The following is a 21,766-nucleotide window of genomic DNA, read 5'->3' on the forward strand; positions in this document are numbered from 1 at the left end:
CTCTCTCTCTCTCTCTCTCTCTCTCTCTCTCGCTCCCTATCTTTCTCTCTCTCTCTCTCTGTCACTCTCAATGAATTTCGTATGTTTGTTTGTCATTGTTTCTCAGTCTATTGCTTCCTCACTCTTTTCCGATCCCTCTCTAACTCAATACACTTCCTTCTATCTCTTCCTGTCTCTCTCTATTTCTATCTTTCTACCGCTACTTTCCATCTTTCTATATATATATTTCTCTCTCTTCTCTCTCAATCTTTCTATTTAATTTTCAATTTATCTTTCTATCTATTTCCATCCATCTTAAGTTGTTTTTGGCATCTCTAGTTTAATCTCTCCATCTCACCATTTTCCCCTCCTCTCTCCGTTAATACCTTCATTACTCCCCCTCTCTATCGTTCTCTTTCTCTCTTGTCCGTCTCCATATTTTCTTTCGGTCACAACATCATAATCATAATACTCTGCCCTAATCATCCCTCCATCTCTCTCTCTCTTTTCTCCATTCAATGTTCTATCGCTAGATTCGTCACCACTTTCACTCATTCGTGACGTCAAACTGCGCGCCAAACCCCACGAGTAAACAGGCGCTAGCCGTGTGTCCTAGCGTTTCTTCATCAGCCATTATACTACTCTACACAACATGCTTCGTACAAATTCGCTCCTATTTCGTTTGTACTTTTGTATGTGATACAGTCAACAAACACTGTAGAATCCACTCTTCAACCAATGCAGCATTTACTAAGCGATGAAATACCTCACCATTCGCTCGCTGTTTAACATTTCCTACTCGTGGAAACCTCTTGCCGTTTGAGTTAACGTTTGGAATACCACTTATTTATCTACGTTTTGCTAGTCATGATATGCAGCATTGCAGATTCGTGTTTACATCAAGATGTGCTCTGACTACTACCATGTGGAATTATCGTAATATCATCTACTCAGGATGACGTTAAAATACAGTAGCGGTATCATTTCTGCAATTTGATGGTGAGTTATTTCCTACATATACAGATATAACTATACATCTCCGCGTTCATTACATTGCATTTGTCATGTTAGTGTTCGTTTTGTAATTGGATATGTGATACAAATCGCACAGAGGTATATGCATGGTATGTAATATAATTTTCATTTAGCCTATCACTTGACAATTAATTGGGTATTATTCAGCAATGAAATTAGGAAAAAGTTGATTTTGATATTTTATCTCGAAAAGTTGGGGATCTATGAATAATCTTTCAATCCGCTTTATTTTGATATATTTATTTAAATTGGCATGACTGTTCTACGCATGTAACGCATCTTATTAGGCTTTATCTGCTATATATCTACTATTTCCATGGAAGTACCGTGACCGTTGTCTGTAGTTTTAAAATAACCGAAGGAAGATTCCTCCAACTGATCATAACATTAAGAAAAGCATGTATTCTCATGATACATTGTATTGACGGACGTGTTGTTTGCTTGGGAAGTGGATTAGTGGTAGATTGGAGTATCAAAGAAAATGAACATTTTAACGATCGGGACACATGCATGTATGTATGCATTGTATGCAAAAATCAAAACAAATTGATAATGGAAATTTAATTAAAAATATTCACAGCATCACACTGAGAGAGATGGAGGGAGAGAGAGAGAGAGAGAGAGAGGAGAGATGGAGGGAGAGAGAGGGAGAGAGAGAGAGAGGAGAGAGAGGGATGGAGGGGATAGGAGAGAGAGAGAGAGAGAGAGAGAGAGAGAGAGAGAGAGAGAGAGAAAGAGAGAGAAAGAAGGGAGGGGTAGAGAGCGAATGGGAGAGTGGAGGATTGGAGATCGGAGGGAGGCGGACAGTAGAAGAAGAGAAATGAGTTGGGAGATATAATTAAAGTTCACTTATCTTGCGTTCTCTCCCCCCCCACCCCCCTCCCACACGAATAAAGCAAGAATTAATACACAAATAATGCCTAGTATGTAAAGCCTATGTTGGGGGATGCTTATTTTGCGTGAAAATAATTACAAAATGTAAGGCTTCATAAGGTACCTCATTATGTACGCTCGATATTAAATGCTAATTTTATTGTAGGAGCTCGCGCCTTTGAATATTTTTCGAAGCAGATATATGGCGCCATACAAATGCTGTTCATTATCATCATCATCATTTGAACAGCGTGGTCTTTATGTTGTTTTGTTTTTGGCAGAGAAAAAAATGGATGATGATAATTGCTTAATACTATAGACACGTAGAGTATATACGCTGTGAGCATTATATCGCCGAAGCTTGGGCATCTTTTTGAATAGGAAAATTGAAATACGACATGCATACAACAATGAAATCCTTGGTGAATTCGTCCTTAAAACATAATGCAATCGCAACGTCGGGCCTATCATTTGGCAATCAAATAAAAACACTTCCCAATCATGCCAATTGTCAGTCACTGAACAATCATGTTAAGATATTTATTTCACTTGGCCAGACCATGCAGACGATAAACGATGTATGAAGACGTCATATAATTTCATTTCATTCACGTAACGATGACCAACTTCATATCTAAATCAGATTGTATTCACGGCCAGGAAATTACATACAGATGATTTGATTTGGACTGAAGGCTCTCCGTAGTCTGAATCATTTCTCAATGCGACACATAGTTACGGGGATCTTTTTTTCTTTCGTGCGGAGGACTGCCGAAAACCTTTATTCAACATCAGGCACATGCACAATGAACACTCATAAAATAATCTTCTGTCAAGTATTATTATATTTTTTTTCTCTACGGCGTCTCATTATTATGGACCAGACGTTTCGATCTATGGTGCTAGATATGGGGGTCATAATTAAGTATGCTCTCTGTATGGGTTGTCTAAACTTTTTTGGCACATCATGCTATATGTATATGTGTCCCCCCCCCCCTTTTTTTTTTGCTCCGCACACGAATGATATATTGAGATTAGATATTGCAATTCAAACTTATGTCGAATAAATGAGTTTCAGTCTCTACATGTTAGCGCAGCTTAGATTTTCAATCATCTTCATGCTCTAGTGAAGGGGAGGGGGAAGGGGAGAGGGGTGGGATGGGAGATGGTGGGAGGGGGAGGGGGGGAGGGTGTCAAGCCAAACTGAAAGATAGACTCACATTCCCCGATATATTGTTTATGGCAGGCACTCCTATTATCTTTTCATTAATACTTTGTTTGCACTTTGTTTTTGCACCAAACAATATGCACCTACTGACGGAAAGATCGTTTTTTGCAACAACATAGTTTTTTTAATTAAACATTTTCGGTCTTGATTAGCTCCATGACAACCCTTTTAACACCAGTATAGACTCATTCCGTTCTCGAAACATTTAAATAATCTTGAAGTCTTTGGTATATATATCCATTATGATACAACATGTACATGTGGCACTGGTACATTATCTGGTTTATATTATAGAGCTAATTTCCACATTGAATTCGTTTAGCTTTTAGAGGAAGTAATGGAATTATAATTTTCGATCGAGGCTCTTATTTATTCATATTTCATCTCCGTGTTTACATCATCAGAATGAACCGGATGGCAATTATTTGCGGATGAATTTGTGGAAAGTACTCCGTGTTTCATAGTTCATAGTTTGCTCCCATCAGAACACTACAGACACTGACGGACAGTTAATTGTAAAGCAAAAACGTCTTCATCACAGGTGAATTAAAGCCCTAAATTATTTTCGATGAGAGCCCTACAAATTATGCTCGATACATGAGAACAAAAGTCAAACATTGTTGGACACACTGCATCCATTTTCATGATTACATTGCGCATGTGAGTTGTAAAATACGCTTTAAACTCTTTGGCCCGAATTCACAAAGGAGGTTTGTCGACAAACCTAGGTTTTTGTGCGTCATAATTTTTGACGCGTTTCGACGCGTTTCAAACCTAGGTTTGTACCTTGGTTTGAAACGCGTCGAAACGCGTCATATGAGCACATAACCATGTTTGTCGACAAACCTACTTTGTGAATTCGCACAAGTTGACACATTACCAATTTCCTCATTTTGAAGACAATATGTGATCAATTTAGGCCCTAAAAAGACATTATCCTGAAAGGGTTAAGCAGGCTGGAATACTGTGGTCTCTAAGAGCCTTTTACAGCTCTTCCTTTTCCTCTGAGAGCTCACTAGTGAGGTTTCGAGCTGCTTGGAATTCACTTCACATCGGCAAACATCGGCAGGGTAGATAGCAATTCGTGATAAGAATTTCTATCTACGTTACCCGGTACAAACAAGCCACAAGCATTGTCCCCTAGATAAATCTTCACTGACATGTATAGGGGCATCACTTGACAGTTCACAAATGGGGGGGGGGGGGGGGGGGTGGGGTTGGGAGATTTGAGAACTCGGTTGAATATAGACATACTGTTCTTTAGTGCCTCAAATCAGAAAAAACGGTCACCATTCCTTCTTTCAAACTGCAGACAGCCTGTAGAATTTTATATTTGCCGACACATACAATTTTGATGGGAGTGTCACTCCGCACCCACCCCTTCCTCTTTCTACACATCAATTCAAACACGTTCCTTCCTTGCTCTCCGACATGTGTGACTTACATACAAGGAGATAATGAAGTGAAGAGATAATTAAAGGATGGAGATTAGTATGGAAGGAAAGAAAGGAACAATAGAAGTGAAAGAGATATTATGTCGAGGGGCGGATGGAGCGGCGTCGCTCAAAATATATGATAGGGTGGGGGGGGGGGGGGGGTACGGACTTATTTTGGTCCTCGCTCTGTCCATCAATGGTATCATCAAACGGCTGGAACGGACCCCGGTTGTTATATCTTCTCATAAAAGAATAAATAAACAATAAAAAGCATATTGTTACACTCAAGTGCCGCTATACCTTAATATTCACTGACAAGCCCCCCCCCCCCCCCACCCATCGTCACGAAAACAATATTTCTCTCTTTCTCTTGGGCGCCCATTAGGGTATAGAGTCTCAAAAGGGGCACACACATTTAGCTGCACATTTGTGTGTGTCGTACATTATACCGAAGCTGGCTTTAAAGGAGACTCTGTGCCGGTTGCGCCCCTTAAATCCATCATTCCATCAGCCACTCTTTAGCTAGTGTCCATGGTTTGGGACTAATAATCTACTAATCAGGATGAGCTGCTTGTCATCAACCAACTTGACGTATTTTGACAGATGCTCTCATTCTCCCCCACAGTCAGGATTCTATTCTACTCCAAATGATGCGAAAGTCTCTAGCAATTAAAGCAGAGAATGTATGCTTTGCCTGGTTAAATCATGCTCTTTAGTTCAAACACTGTAATCAAAGTATTAAAGAGAAGGTTGAGTTCTGGGAAGAGGTGAAAAATAATTTGTGAGCGTTATCATTCTTATTATGCAAGTGTGGAAGAACATCAGATAAGACATGTTCCCTGAAAAGCATGGCTCTTCAAATGCCCTCATATTCTAAATATGTCATGCAACATCGTAAAAAACCAGGGTAGGATTTTTACGCCACGTACAGTGTTTGTAACTTTACCAAGACTTGGCCAAATTTCTTATCGTTTTGATGATTCCAGAACCTTGCAATACACACAAATTCTTATATGCTAGATGATCAACCTTTTCTGGTCGATTCCACACCGTTTCTTTCTCAATGCAATCGCATGACCAGAACTCAACTTCATCTTTAAATGAAGCTATACAGTACAGTCCCTAGAGCATATTACTGATGTTTACCTTAAAAAAAAACTATATGACTATTAACATATTGTTTGCTTATGTATACTGAGATTTCATTTTCAGATTCTGCTGCCTCAAATTAAAATGCAACAGAAAATAATGAGTACATGTTTTTCTCATTATTTATGTTCTGATATTATGTAATCCATGAGATAATTGTCTCGTAACGGCGAACCCGTCATCAGCCTCATGTTGTCAGGGAGTTTGCATCTTTCTACTTTGTTTATCTAAATGTAAACATTGCGCTTTTGCAACAGGAAGATAGTCATAATAATTGTTTTGGCGAAATATACAGCAACTTGCGGAAACAGCACGTGAATTGTGGACAGCACGCTATAATATTCATAGCGTTATTATCATTAGCATTATTAACACCAGACCAATACGTTGTTTTCATCGCACCACTACTTTCGAAATATTGATATTTTTTAATCGGCGTTATTATGCTTCCATTCTGCCGCTATAATAAATACGAGCTCGTATAGCACTGAGTTATATATACCGACTCGAGGCAATTATCATTTCGTATTCCAATATCACGAGTCATCATTGAGATTAAAGCGCGTTAACCCCTCTCACCTCGCAATACTATATCAACTGCTATTTTACGAACCAAGCCTTCTTATTCTACTATCATCATGGTGAAATAGTGCTTATCAATTATCCAGGAAGTGTTGCTATGGTACTACAAGGCCGATAGTAGCTGCTACATGTCTATCCATGGACCTACTTCGTATAGCAGGTCTATGATATATCCCGGACAATGTCGATCCGTCGATAATATCAGGGTTTCTGTGTGTGATGAGTGTATTCACAGGGAAGCGGAATACTTATTATACGGGATCTAGCTGGCTAATATACTTTGTGATGATTAACTGAAACATAGGAAAACGATCTTGGAGGTAAAACAAATATTGAATATTGTATTGTATAATAAACTTTTATTTATGACCTGTAACCTGGATGTAAAGTTCAACCGTCACCTTCAAGCATTATTCTTGATCGTGAAACCTCGTAAAATGACCAGTGTGTTATAAGGTTGTTCGCTTCCACAAGCTGACAAGTGAAAAATAATAAGGCAAACCAATTTCATTGTGAATTATACGGAAAATGAATTAATTTTTTTACTAGTCAGTAGAACGTAATACTCAAATGAAATGTAATATTAGCTTTATGAAGATCTTTCACTTCAACAGTCTGGTCAGACAGCATGACACATAAATACGATTATAACCATAAAGAATAAGGAATAAAAATCACTCAAATATTCCAGTATCATTAATCTTGTAATTCATTTTATCTTGGTCAATCGCTGTCATTATTCCGATGTACATGCACTGTATCACATTAATAGTCATCAAAAATGTATTTGAGCCCTTCCGTGGATTTTTAGTGGGAAAATGCTTTCCACCGTGATTTTTGGTATTTGTTATTTAAGATCCGAATGATTTGATAAGCCCAAAGGTTAAAATCCTTTGATAACAAAGTTTTTTATATAAAGATGTTGTTCACAAATGAATATGAGATCCTAAGAATCCGGTAGTCCCTCCCAATCAAGACATGATTTAGTTTCAAGGGCTAAATCGATCACTTGTTGTGCTTCAAATTGGCAACAAAACTATTTTTCTTTTATTGCTACATTTTCGTAATAAAATGTATAAACCTATTACATTTGTGGACATTTTTAAAAATTGCTATTTTTATCGAAATTGTATGATTCTGAACCCCTCAAGGTTTTACACATGTAATTTGAGGAGTTTGAAGGTTGATTTCCTTTTTAAAATTCGAACACTGATCTTGCAACAAAATGGATGCAGACATTTTTTGCCCTCTTTACTGACGCATTTGGTATATTTTTTCGGGCTCTGAATCAAAAGTTGAACCAAACCACACCATGTGAAATGATTGCCGCGATCATCATGACAGTCTACCCTAAGTGTAATTACACTCAACTGAGGAACCCCCCCCTATTCTCTTTGCTTAGTCCTAAACGTTAATGTGCATGGTCTAATACGAAGAGAACAAAGTAAACATCATTTACATCTGTATCCATTTATTCATTAATTCCACTCCGTCACTTGTCACTAAGAGCCCTTTGACATTTTGCATGTTGGTGAGGTTTGAAAAGTATTAATCTTAGGATGTATACTTTCATTAAACTCCATCTCAACTCTCTCTCTCTCTCTCTCTCTCTCTCTCTCTCTCTCTCTCTCTCTCTCTCTCTCTCTGGTCTTAACGCAATGGGAGGGCACATTTTGAGGGTACTTAAAGTAAGCAAGAATACGACGAGAAAAAGTAAACACCATCAAGAGGAATACTTGTCAGAAACATATTGAGACGCATATGTAGAGACGAAGAAGAATTACAACGAAAGAGAGAGAGAGAGAGAGAGAGATAGAGAGAGAGAGAAGAGTGTTCAACTTCAGGGAAGTGTATTGAAAGTATTATAAAGCCTTGTCAAACATTACAGAAGGTAAAGTGTGTTTTAGTGACATAGATGCAATATATTTAAAGTGAAAACGTGATTATTACAATTCAAAAGAACCCAAGGAATACTTATTGATTCGCAAGGGTGCTCCCCCTAGCTGCCCGGAAGAGAAAAAGCCATTCAAGATTAGTAAGACCAGTATGTCTTCCCTCCCGAAATGGACTATTATTTCTCTCTCTCTCTCTCTCTCTCTCTCTCTCTCTCTCTCTCTCTCTCTCTCTTTCTCTCTCTCTCTCTCTCTCCTCTCTCTCTCTCTCTATCTCCCTCTCCCTCTTGTCCCACTCCCCTCACATTTTTATGTCATAATACCCCATTCCTACTCTACTCCTCTATTTTCATTTGCGCTTTGACTATACGTCACCCTAACCCCTCGCTTCAGACTTATTTTTCTTCAAAATTATCTCCCCCCCCCCCTCTTCCCATTTCTTCCCCTTTGATTTGTCCTTTGCATTTTCATTGCGACTGCGCTTTTACCCGGGAGCGTTAGTGACTCGGTCATATTGACTTTCTTTTCAAAATGATCCTGCTAGCATCCAGCCGCCCACGTATTAATATGTCTTCATGAAAGTGTGTCGGGTCAATGCAAATATGTACAGGACTTAATGAGCATAAAACAAAGGTCGAATCGTGTTCAAATTCGTACTCGATACATCATGTCTAAGAAACCAAGGAAACAATATATCTTTCATAAGCTATGAACTCTGGGAATCCTAGAGCAAAGTGATCACTTGTGGTGTTCCTCTATGACCATGAACCGACATTATGTTCCATCTTCATTTCGTCACCATAGCGATCTTGCACATATCAGTGAAATATACATCAGTAGTACCAGCCGTGGGATAAGTATTTTTAAAATGGAAGAGGGGTTTGCATAATTTTGAAGACAACACAATATCGCAATTATAAGTGGAAAATTATTTGTGGTTGTGAGGCAAAGGTAAGGATTCAATGGTGGACAGGGCCCACCTCCTCGAATTCGCAACCGAATTTTAACAATTATATTTATATGAGAAATTAAGAAAGTAATGTCACGGTTTAAAGCAATAATCATAATTTGGTTATTTCCATCTTTGGATCCTCTGAATGCATCATGAGGATCTGATCTACTTCTGTTATGATGATTATTCATTTAACAGTAATTTCCTAAAAACCTATTTCATGACCTAGATATAGCCATCGCTTAAATGCAAGACTAGACCGTGTCACTAAACACTTCGTCTGAAGATGATGATCAAACCCAGTGCGTCGATTCCTGGGAGAGTCAAGACCATTCAACAATATAAAAATAATAATAATCACATTTGTATAGTGCTTGATCCTACGTTTCTAAGCACTTACATTATAATTTTCATTACCCCAGTCATTTGATTCAATTGCTAATCCGCTCATGAAAGTGTAAACGCCCCACTCCCTGTGGAATGTCATGGCCATGCATATTTTATACGCGCGCACATGCGCCAATCCAACCTCATTAACGTTTGCATCCCACCGGGTACCAACACCGGGTGGAGAGTGGTAAATGGAGATTAATGTCTTGCGAAATATGTGATCCACAGTTCGGTAACATATCCACCAGCCCACGACATCTCTACCACAGTACTCCCGCTTATGTCTGTACACTATTCAAAGTGGAATAAGGAAAAATAATACGTAACTCGTTTCTCAATATAAACGAAACGCGTTATTCAATATCATGGTTAGGCCTTTCATTGAAGCATTTTCATATAATAACTCATGCATGACGCACTGATACAAGATTATACGCCGACAAATCAACTAATAGGAATTCATAATGCAGGCCACGTATTCTCACGGGCTTAAAGGCAGATATAAAGAGACTTTTACTCGCTGCTCGGCCTCTCGTACTATTCGGTTCGTTGACCTCGGTGACCTCGAGCGTCATGCTGAGTGGCACGTGACTTGGTTAACATCTAACGTAGATATTGGGAGGAGAGGGCGGTGCGTGGGAGAAACCGTGAGGAGAATACAAATCTACAACGACGTCGACGACGAAAACAATACTACCACCAGTAATAATAACAATAACAACAATGATATAGCTATTACGTCATAGTTATCAACAACAACAACATCCTCAATCTAATAACAACAACATCAAAAAAAACTACTTCTACTTTTACTACTACATGAACTACTACACAATAAACTAGATTCTCTTAGAAAACTCTATTTTTCACACTAAAACAAAATTGTCCACGATAATTAGATTTTTTTGCGATTCTCTTTGTGTTTCGGTCGATGAACTCAGTTTATCCGTCGAAAAACAGAGCTTTTTCAAGTTAAAAACATAGTATGTTGCCAATAAACTAACTTTTTGGCAATTTGGCTTCAATGATTTGTATTCCTGATAAACTGAGTTTTTCGACGATAAACTCTGTTTAGCACTTCGAAAAACTCTGTGAACTGAATTTATCCGTCGAAAATCTGAGTTTATCACTTTATTAGGCATTTGGCTTTCTATAAGCGTTCGGAGTGAGATGTTTCCATGTTTAATTTAACCATTAAAAATGCAAATATACCAGGCACATGCTACATGCAGTAGAACGTGTGATTGAATCAAACATCGGGTAGACGGTGTAAAACCACATTATACACCATTATACACTGTCTGGTACACCGGGAGGGAGATGCGTGCACAATAACCATTAACAAAGCAAATAAACCAGACTCATTAGGCAATGTATTTGTCACTGCCATCTGAACAAACATTGAGAACATATATAAAACCAAGCTGCAGTTATATGCATTTGACTCGAATGTAAAAGGGTTCGTTTGGAGCTAAGCTGAGTGTGACAAAGATGCAATGTCTATTGTCTTTGTAGTACATTATGACTGAATTGTGCTGTACCTATTTTAATTTTTTTCTATAAATTAAAGTTGATTTCTCTAACATGTGATATAATAGTGAAAGTACGTTTTAAAGGGGCTTGGTAACATTGTTCAGATGGGAGAAAATGGTGCTAGATGTACAATTAAAGATAATCTGAAAGTTTGATTAAAACAGACTATTATTAATGATTAAAAATGGGGAAAACTGATCTGATCGATTCTATAATTCTCCCAACTATATTATTACAATTAAATTACATTTCAGGTGAATGTAAATTGTTACAAAGCATTGAATTGGTTCTATATACCATTCCAGACAATTAAGTGTTAAGATGTTTTTAAAAGCCTGTCTAATGTCTTATTTTCATGAAAAAACGGTTGGCAAAATTCAAAAATGGTTGGAAGAATTTACTGTTAGAGAGTGTCGCACAGTGACATCTTCAAAGAAAACCTTAAATATCTTTGTAATTTGAGAATTTTTTCAGGATTGTTTGGATGTCAGTACAGTAGAAGAATATAGTAGGTAACATTTCATACAAAAAATACGCAATTTTTTCATCAACCTTCAACAATGTTATGCAGTTTTGAATGGGTTGTTATTCAATTTTGAATGGGTTGCTATGCAATTAAAAGTAGTTGCTGATTATTATGAGGGTTTGACGTCATCACAATTATAACAAGCAGATTAATTCAACAGAAATCACTGGACACAGATGTGAACATAATATAATGAAATCATGGGTTCTTGTATAGTGCTCATGTTTTGTCAGACACTCTTGGTACTCTACAATTACTACCCTGGCTTTGGCCTCGGTACCATTAAGACGCATACACTTTTAAAAAGAATGTATTCCTTCCAGGTACCCCATCACCTGAGGCGGATTGGGTGTATTATTCCATAGTCCTACCTGAAAAACCTTGTGATATTTTCTTGTATGTGCCTGGAGAGATGAATGAGGCAAATTTGAGAATAAAACAAAAGAACTTGGGAAAATAAAGCAAAGACAGATGGACGGGACGGAGGAGGTGGGTGGGGGGGGGGGGGGGGGGGGGGGGGGGGGGGGGGGGAGGGGGGAGGGTAACGGCGGTTGATAATCTGAAAATCGATATTTTCTCTTTCTCTACTTGTCAGAGATTATGTTGGACTGGGACCCCTCCAACTTGCCTCCATTGTGTTCGAATAATGTAATACGTCATTGTCAATTCGCACAAGTCAAAAGGCGACGAATAAAAAGAATTGTACAATTGCCTTGATTTCTCAAATTATTTGCTATCGTGTTATGCTTTTTTTTTTTTTTTTGCTCATCATTAACGTTTGGCAAATTGGACCCTTATTATGAAAATCTTTGTGCTGCCCTTTAAATGATATGTGGAAGGATTGATTTTGGACCACCAGAGCGAAGAATGATTTAAAGAGTTTTTTTTCTTCATTTCATTCTCTTTAATCAAGGCGGCGATGCTGATTTTCCTGATCAGATTGTAATTCTTTAGATTTGATTGCTCTATTGTGTATTCATGCAGGATTTGCAGCATTTCATTTAAACATGATTCTCCGCTTTTTGCCAATTCTTTTTTAACTAATGAAGTTTCAAAATTCTAGGACGATTACTGCAACCGGTTTTCCATTTGACTTGTCTTCATTGATTGTTAGTTGTATGTTCAATGATGAGTACGCCATTCATCGAGAGGGGATACATTGTTTGGACAAGGTATACTCGATGATTATTTATCAATGAAATTTACTGTTTTTTCCCTGAATTCGGGGATTTTACTCGAATTCTCAGACTTTTACCCGACTCCAAGGAACCTTTGGCAATGGCGGCGAACTAGTCCTACAGAGGCCCAATATCTTCTAGTCTCTGTCTCTGTCTCTCTGTCTCTGTCTCTCTGCCCCCCCCCCTCTCTCCCATTGGATATCTCTCACTCTCTCTCTCTTCCCCCAATCTATATCTCTCTCTCTCTTTTCTCCAAATCTGTCTATCTCTCTATCTCCCTCCCTCTCTCAATATCCATCTAGCCGTCCTTCCCCTACTCTCTGGCTCAACCCCCCCCCCCCATTTTGTATTATGTACTTCCTCTACCATGACATAATTATTTCATAAATATAATAAAGAAAATGAAAGGTTGCATTTCTAGTTCAACAATCAATCTTTACCACGTTCATTTGGAAACTCAACGTCTGCCCTTTCGGGAAATGCTTATGAGGTCTTTAAATGGACCGTGTTTTTTTTCTTCAGTCGAAATGTCACATCACAGGAAGATCAATAACGTTTAGAGAGCATCCTATCAATTTCAATTCAGTCTGCTCGATTCTGTAAAGCCCCCTTTGCAAAGTTCAGCGGTAAGAGAGCATCGATCATCGGGGAAAGGTGAGAGCGAGCCCTGGGCCTGGAAGCGAGCGACATTTGCATTTGTAGACTCCAGCCTCATTTCCTAGCCGGTGGTGGGGAAGGAAGAATTATTTCCTAATTTCCCTCGTCTTTTGGCGTCTTTTTTATTTGTATTTCTCTCTCGGTATCCTTATTTATCAAAATCTCTCTCTCTCTCTTTCTCTCTCTGTATTCTCGCCGAATATGCCTTTCTCCTTTATTTCGTAGATTTTTATTTTATCCATTCTTTCTCATTCCGTCTCACCCTCTCCCTCTCTCCCTCTCACTCCTCTTTCCTCCTCTCCCTCGCATTCTCTCTCTCTCCTCTCATTCTCTCTCTCTCACTCTCTCATTCTCTTTTCCTTTACCCCCTCTCTCTCTTTCCTTTCTCCCTCTCCTCTTTCTCTCGACCTCTCCCCCTCTCTCAATCTCGAATTGAAAGTGGCTCTTGAGCTTAATCAGTGTAATGCTAACATAAACCCAAATTCGGACCTTTAAATCTCTCTCTAATCCTCTCATGGTTGTTAACCTTTAATTTTCTAGAGAACCCCCCCCCCCCCCACACACATACACGAAAACGTTCCTTCCATAACTTTTTTTAAAATTATTCCCTACTCTTTTTTTCCCCTCCTACATTTCAAGAAAGCTTGCTCTTTTTTTAGTTTAGATTTTGTATTTCTTCATTACCAAGCCATCTTTTCTTTAACCCGCTAGGTCATAATTCTTCAAAAGAACGACGCTATAGCAGATGCATGAAGATACTGCTGCTAAAAAGTTAGTTGTCATGATAAAAAGAGATATTATCACGACAAAGTTGATATCACAACACTAGTACTTATAATGAAGAGTGAAAATGATGATAATTACCACCAGGAGACTTGTAAATTGAAAAATCTATATCGAGTGATTTTCTTCAAAACACCCACATAAGTATGCGTGTATTGTTCCATCGATACATTAAAACTATACACAAAAGAATGAGAACGACTGTTTTTAATCATTGTGTGTCTCTCGGACTACATCACTTGGTAACCATGGAAACAGGTAGAAACAGGCGTATACAGCATCCATTATTGACATACAAGCGACACAACGTGAGCGTTATGGCACGGTTATTGCTTTGTGTACTCTGCAATTATGCTGTCAGTCGGCTGCCAATCATTGTTAATAATGTTTGCGGAATATAGATCATTGAGGCTTACATGAGGGAAGACGGATAATGAAATCGTAATATCTTTGGAGAAAGCAGTGACGATAAACTTCATAATATCCCAGCATAGAGTGTTGAGGACAAATAAATCGCCATGGCAACAGAAGTATAAACAAAAATTGATTGAGGGCAATTTCGGTTTTCTCCTTTAAAAGATTTGTACAAGCTTTTTAGCTTCTAGTTTATCATTTTGGACTCTAACAGAAATAACATTTAAAGTGTTTCGGAAAAAAATATTAATATATAGAGAATTTTTTTTAATTGTAAACAATAGTTTAAAAAAGTGAATACATATAAAGTTTATCATTTAATCGTAACAAACCTAATTCAATTCTTTATTTTATCTAACGTTTTGAGAATAAATCATATTCAAGTAGTTATATCTCCTTCATCGTAGAATACAGCCTTCTTCAAGAATTTCAATATTAATCTTTGTCTATTACCATGGGAACAATCCTTTAGGCCTAACGAACGGAATAATAACAGAAAAGATGACATTAATAGCGCCTTTAGAGGTATATTGTAATAAAGAATACAACAGCGCTTACAAAATTACATATTTCAAGATACAAAACCTTTAAAACAGTAATTACTCATGAGAAGAACTTTTTAAAAAATATCTTGAAATTGGCGAGACAGCTTATTTCTCACACACAAACTTTGATGCCTTTGCTCCTGGTTTTTATGCAATAATGCACTGTAACAATAATTATATACCCAAAATACACACGTTTTTTTCATACAATGTACATTATTGCACTATTATAGGTGCCGTGGTGCAGTGGTTAGTTCACTTTACTCTCTATCCAAGGGTTGAGGATTCGAATCCCAGTCCAACACCAACGTCCTGTGGCAGGACGTTAATCCGCATTTGCTACTCTCCACCCATGTGTAAATGAATACCTGGCAATAATGATGTAAATAATTGTAGTGCCCGCATGAATAGCATATGGGGCTACCCTTGGTAAACTAGACCCATTTATTATGGTTATGGTAAACCGTTATGCAAACCGTTATCGGTCAAATGCTACCGGCTCGTAAGGAGAGAGCGGGGGAAAAGTAGCATATACTTTTTTTTTGCAAAATTAATTATACTACGTTGTTGATCAATGCCAATCGGTGAGAGCCATCAAAAAATTAGTCATGGAATAAAATTAATATCGAATACAGAACCACTCAGCGGACACGATAATGAGCCTTTAGTACTCTGTTATTGATTTCGTTCTTTCTATCTTCAAATCTGTTCAAATTTATTTTAATCGCTTGATGAAATTGTCCATAGTAACCAAGTGCTCATTAAGATGTGGTTTGCAAAGAAGCAGAACATTTTTGACGGAGCAGAATACATATTTCCATAAAATTATTGATCACCAAAAAAGCAGGAAAACGCGATTACGATGCCGGATTTTTGGCAGTGAGGACTCGGAATAAATAACAAATGGATGTATACAGAAGATCTAGAGGGAATAAAAAGGAACCAAGAGATGATACGGGAAAAAGGCAAGAATCGCGAGAGAGAAAGAGAGAGAGAGAGAGAGAGAGAAGAGAGAGAGAGAGAAGAGAGAGAGAGAGAGAGAGAGAGAGAGAGAGAGAGAGAGAGAGATAGAGAGAAAGAGAGAGAGAGAAATAGAGAGAAGAGAGAGAGATAGAGAGAGAGAGAGAGAGATAGAGATAGAGAGAGAGAGAGAGAGATAATGGGGGGGGGGGGGAGAGATAGAGAGAGAGAGAGAGAGAGACAGAGAGAAAGAGAGAGAGAGAAAGAAAGAAATGGGGGGGGGCAGTGAGATGAGAAGGATTCAGTATGGCTTCATTCCTGCGTTGATAAACTGAAATAAAACGTGTCCTTGGACGGTTTTCCTGTCGGTGCTATTTTTAACTAACACCATCGTGTATGAATATGCTTCTTCTTTATTTCTATTCGCTTAGAATATCCTAGAATTATTTTTCAGGCACTCCAAAGTTGTTTATTATTATTATTATTTCGTTGATTCAAGTTATCTTAGTTTTTTTTTCTGTGAATCAAACTGAACATTTTGCTTCATTCACTAAAATTACAAAAAAATGCTGCAAAGGTATTGTGCTAAACTAAAGAAATAAGCATGGACAAATGTCCTCCCTCCTTTATTTCACGTTTTGTATCAAGCTTCATCTTCATATCTAACAACCCCCCCCCCCCGCACCCCGCCCATTTTTCGCTCTTTAACACTCTTTCTTGAGGACTCTTGCAATTTCATATTATTTGTCATATCCATCATCTTTATATTTTCTTCACACAGGTTTTTTATGTAATTATCAGTATTCAAAATGTACGAACTATATAAAACTTTTCTTTATTCTCTGTTTCATGTATGTACAGATTTGACTCGGCCCATCCAATACGGCCAAATCGGCCAACATGGGAAGTCGACCCACTCGGGTGCGCAGTGTCGAAATTCAACCGGATGGAGTTGACGGCTCTGCATCAAAGGTCACCCTCAATGAAGTCCAGACAGAAAACACGCAATTGAAGAAACGACTGTCCGATCTGGAGAAGGTAAATCCAGATGAGCTGATCAAGGAAAACGATAGACTGAAAAAACAAAATGAAGATTTACGAAACGAGTTGATAAAGATCAGGGAGTCGTCGGTGGTCGACATTAAACGATCGTACTCATTCCCAGTTAAAAAACAATCCGATTTAAGCGTCGGAAACCATGGAAACGGTCATAACAATGACATGTTGTCAGACAACAATATGACCCTTACCCCGTCGCCGTCGATTGATAGGCGAATACTCAGTGATCGGAGCAGCTCGCCTGGTTATTCATCATGCAAGACAAGCCCGAACGTGAACGATGGTCGAAAACGAAAGATCGACCCAAACTCGGTGTTACAGAGAATGAGCGACATCGATGCGTACGGACAAGGACTCCCCTAGCGGACTCAACTCTCATGGTGAAAAACGTACGACGGACGCGGCATCGGAAACGGAAGACAACACAGAATTCGAAACCGAAGGACGATTCACAGTCAAATTCTGAAGGGACGACGAGTCCTACCGAAATACTGCCGAAATCCTCCGAGGAGGGGCATACGGACTCGGGTGTTCATTCAACCGATGTTGAACAGCATGTGCCGGATCAGAGGCAGCATCTTAGTGCTATTGTTATGCTATAACCCAGTCAAGTCGAATGAATGAGAGAACGTGTTGTACAGCCTATCGAGGTGACAATGACGTCATGTGTTTGAAACCTACTTCTAAATATCGCAAAGTTAAAACATTTTGAAGAATAACTAGCCTGGCCAGCTTGATCTCCAAGTTTAAACAGCCTTTAAGTTTAGGAAGAGTTTCGATGAGGATGATGAGGAAGACGATGGAGATGGTGATATTGATTAGGATGATAATGATTTGCATTTTACTTGACTGCTAATAAAGCAAGTCTATACTTGTCAAGAAGCAACTATAGGACCTACGGCTCTCAATCCTATCCGAGGGACTTTGTGATTGTGGATTAATGCCTTACTCTATTAAAAGGAATCAGCCTATCAACTAATTTCGAAACCGGGAACTGAGCCCGGTATTCATAAAGGAGACGGAATTGTTAGTGAACGTTCACCGTGTTATGAATACCGACCAAATATATTTTTGTTGAGCAATTTATTTCTCTTAATCCCTCTTATCATCAGAAGAAGTTTGTTAGAACGCTGCTATGGCAACGTATGGAAAAGAAATGTTACACCAATGACGCCAGTAAAAACACGAGGGCTCTAGCATTTAATGAGCTGTCTTCGGGGTTGCCTAGACGATGTAACATAAACGAGCAATAAGCTTCTTATTCACAAACACTTTGATGAGTTTCTTTGAGGCATCACGTTATTATTATAGCGGCGGATTTTAGCGGTAATACTACGCCGACTACATGTCACAGGCAGACTGGCTTTGTAGGTAATTTAGGAAGTCGTAGTCATGAGCAGATCAATATTTCGGCTTGAGGGCCGGTCAAATTTGTGGTCTAAGGGGCCAATTAATAATATCGAGTGGCCCAGTTGCATAAAAATTCTCCAACTAAATTAAACCTTGCTCAAATATGATGCGGCAAAAACCTCGGTGGATTAAAAAAAATATTTACGATGGCGCAAAGTGTATCTAATACTACAGAGTTCAATGGATACGCGCACGTCCAGTTTGTCGCGCGCGGATCGCCATTCATTTACATGTTAACGCGGCGATTAACCGCGTCATATTTGAACGAGCCTCACAATCCCATTCCGCCCCTGACTACTTGCATGATTTATAGATGGTAGACATGTGCTCTGGAGACGTAATGGTACAAGCTTTATTTCTACAAGGTTTCCGGTAAAGGCTCGTTCAGATTTGGCGCGGTTAAACCGCCGCAAAAAAAAAAAACCCCACCGCGGTTTATGTTATCGTGTAACATGCATGGCAACTGCACGCAACATAGTTCCTGAGAGTATTCACTGAGCTCTGTGTTATAAGATACAGATATGTGAAGCGTTTAACCCTTAACGTCATCATAACATTAAACACCGCCGAGGTTTGCCGCGTCAGGTCTAAACGACCTTTTAAGGTTGCAGCTTGATTTTAGGTGTAGGGTTAGGATTTGAGTGATTGGTCACAAGTAGGAGTTAGGCATTCGGTTCGTAGCCTAAAAGTATTGTAGAACCGATTAATTGGATCGATTTGCAAACTCGTTGAGATGAACATTTTTGTGTGTTTTCTTTGATTGTCGAAATGAATGTGTTTATTCATACATGTGCACTTTCACGGGAATGCACCCTAGAACAATAACCGTTTTACATTTTAAAATGTTGAAAATAATAATAATTTTGTTTTCATAGTACTATTTGAGATTTGTTGGGGTTCCTAAAATCTATATTCAAATTGCATGTCTATATGAAGAGTTTAATTCCAAAAGGAGCTAAATCCATTTTTGTAACTTCAGAGAAAATAGAAATAGTTTACCAGATTTTGTACAGGCGTCTACGAAAAAGTGATATTAGAAGGTGCATTTTTTCATTATTGTTCCCAAAATTTAGGTAAATTATTTTGTTGAAAGACGGGCTCTGAAGTAAACAATGTTTTGATATCAATTACTCAATTTTCATCAAAAGTGGATTTAGCTCCTTTTGGATTTAACTCTTCATATTTTGTTGTTTGATGAAAAAAACATTTAGTATGACTTTATTACGTGAAAATAGCTGAATAAAAATAAATGATTTTGAATCTGAGGCGAATCGTTTTGATTGATTGATGTAGCTGAAAATGTATAATTATAAGCTGGAGATAACTTGAACATAGTGCTGTAAATACATTTGTACATGGGGTTGAAGTCGTATCAGGAAAAAAATATCTACTGTAAATAGCACAAGATCAAATATTTTCTATTACATATTTATATCAATTTTGATACATATCTATGACAAATCTTTCTTGTCTGAATAGGATAAGCTTTTCGTATGTACTAGCTATTAAAACCAATTAGATTCTCATCATTGTCGTAGAGTAGGGGAAGGTCCTATTGTCTTTTAATAAAGGGCAATCTAACCCTTGTAATAAGTTGATTTGTTTGAAAGCAGAAAAATAAAAGAAACAGAATGGCAAAAATTTGAAATGAATCGGACCATTTCATCAGTTTGCCTCTTTGATTTATCAGATTTCTTTTAGAGTATTTGCTATTTGGATTGGATTTCCCTTCAATTTACGTTCCAATTATACCATCTCCATTTCTTCTTATCTCATTTACTCTTTTTAACTTTATTAATTTCCCCTTTTTTTTCTTAAAGTGAACATACAGTGTAGGCACTGGCGTTCTGATGGTTGGATGGGGTGGGGGAGAGGGCTTTGAATACAATTTAAAAGGGGTTTATTTCTAATTCGATACCAGTGATTTACAAATGTTGCTGAAAAGACGTGTTTTCCATGTTTTTTTCTGATGCGGATTTTTTTTTCTACCCCCGCCCCCAAAGTTTATGCTTATTACGCCGCTGAACAGGGGCAGACTGAATTGTTAATTGAATAGAAAATATCCTCGTTATTCAATTTTCTTTGGTAGGGAAGGGGGTCTACATTTTTTTCAGAGCATACCGAAACATTGATGTGCTGAAGCATTTCGATAACATAGACATTAAGGTCCGAATTCACAAAGCAAGGTTTGAGCTCAAACCTCCTTTTGTTTCGCCAAACCTCCTTTTGTTCTTTACAAACCAGGTTTGTAAAAAACGCGTAAAACGTGTCATATGACGTACGAAAACCAGGTTTGTCGACAAACCTCCTTTGTGAATTCGGGCCTAAACGATTGACCTATACTGCCTATATTTGTTCAATTTTGTTTCGATAAAGTGCTTAAAAGGGCAATGGCTGGAACTTAGCAGAAAAACCTGATTTATGACACGAGCCGTCAGATTAGATGATTTTATTTTCATGAAATGAATGCACAAACATGACAAAACAAATTAGTATACGTGCACACGATTCATGTACTATTGGTGTCTTGTTTGTGAGATACATACTACATGTATACAATACTGGTATGATGAAAATGGTTTATTACCGATATTAATTTGTCATGATATGGAAGCTAATGAAATAAAGGAAAATACAGTTCCTGGATAATTGCATTTGCCTAATCGTATGTGATGTGTTTAATACAGGCAGAACTGATGTGCAGAAAAAAGGAAGAGGGAGAGGAAGAGAGAGAGAGAGAGAGAGAGAGCGAGAGAAAGAGAGAGAGAGAGAGAGAGAGAGAGAGAGAGAGAGAGAGAAATGATTCTGATTTTGAATTGATTTATTTTCTTCTGCAACATACTAAACAAATTAAATTTCAGTAAACAACAAATACAAAATATAACAACTTTTTTGAACGTGTATATAATAAATAATAATAAATGATGACTTTGAAACAAAATTCAACTGATCAATACCAAGAAATATTTATTAAGAAAGTTGCAGAAGAAGAAGGGCTGTTATTGCTTGATAGCGTGTTAGCCGGGGGGGGGGGGAGAGTTAAAGGTACTATGTCCCATTTGCAGGCCCCAACAAATGAAAAGGTTAAATTCCAACGGCATGTGAAAGTAAATGCTAAATTTAGAACTTCCCTACAAAAAAGAGGGATTGAAAATGTCTTTAAGTGGGAAAATGACTATTAGTTG

At 38.1% G+C, this 21,766-nt stretch overlaps 1 long non-coding RNA gene across 1 annotated transcript; it reads left to right on the top strand.

Annotated features, from left to right (window-relative positions):
* The first annotated feature begins 627 nt into the window (after positions 1-627).
* On the top strand, positions 628-18,719 carry LOC115921556. Its single transcript, XR_004062992.1, has 2 exons — positions 628-978; positions 16,974-18,719. It is a non-coding gene; the product is annotated as an uncharacterized LOC115921556 (long non-coding RNA).
* Positions 18,720-21,766: the final 3,047 nt, after the last annotated feature.

The sequence above is a fragment of the Strongylocentrotus purpuratus genome, unplaced genomic scaffold (genome assembly GCF_000002235.5).
Source record: "Strongylocentrotus purpuratus isolate Spur 01 unplaced genomic scaffold, Spur_5.0 spur5_scaffold_10, whole genome shotgun sequence".
In the NCBI taxonomy this organism is placed as follows: Eukaryota; Metazoa; Echinodermata; class Echinoidea; order Camarodonta; family Strongylocentrotidae; genus Strongylocentrotus; species Strongylocentrotus purpuratus.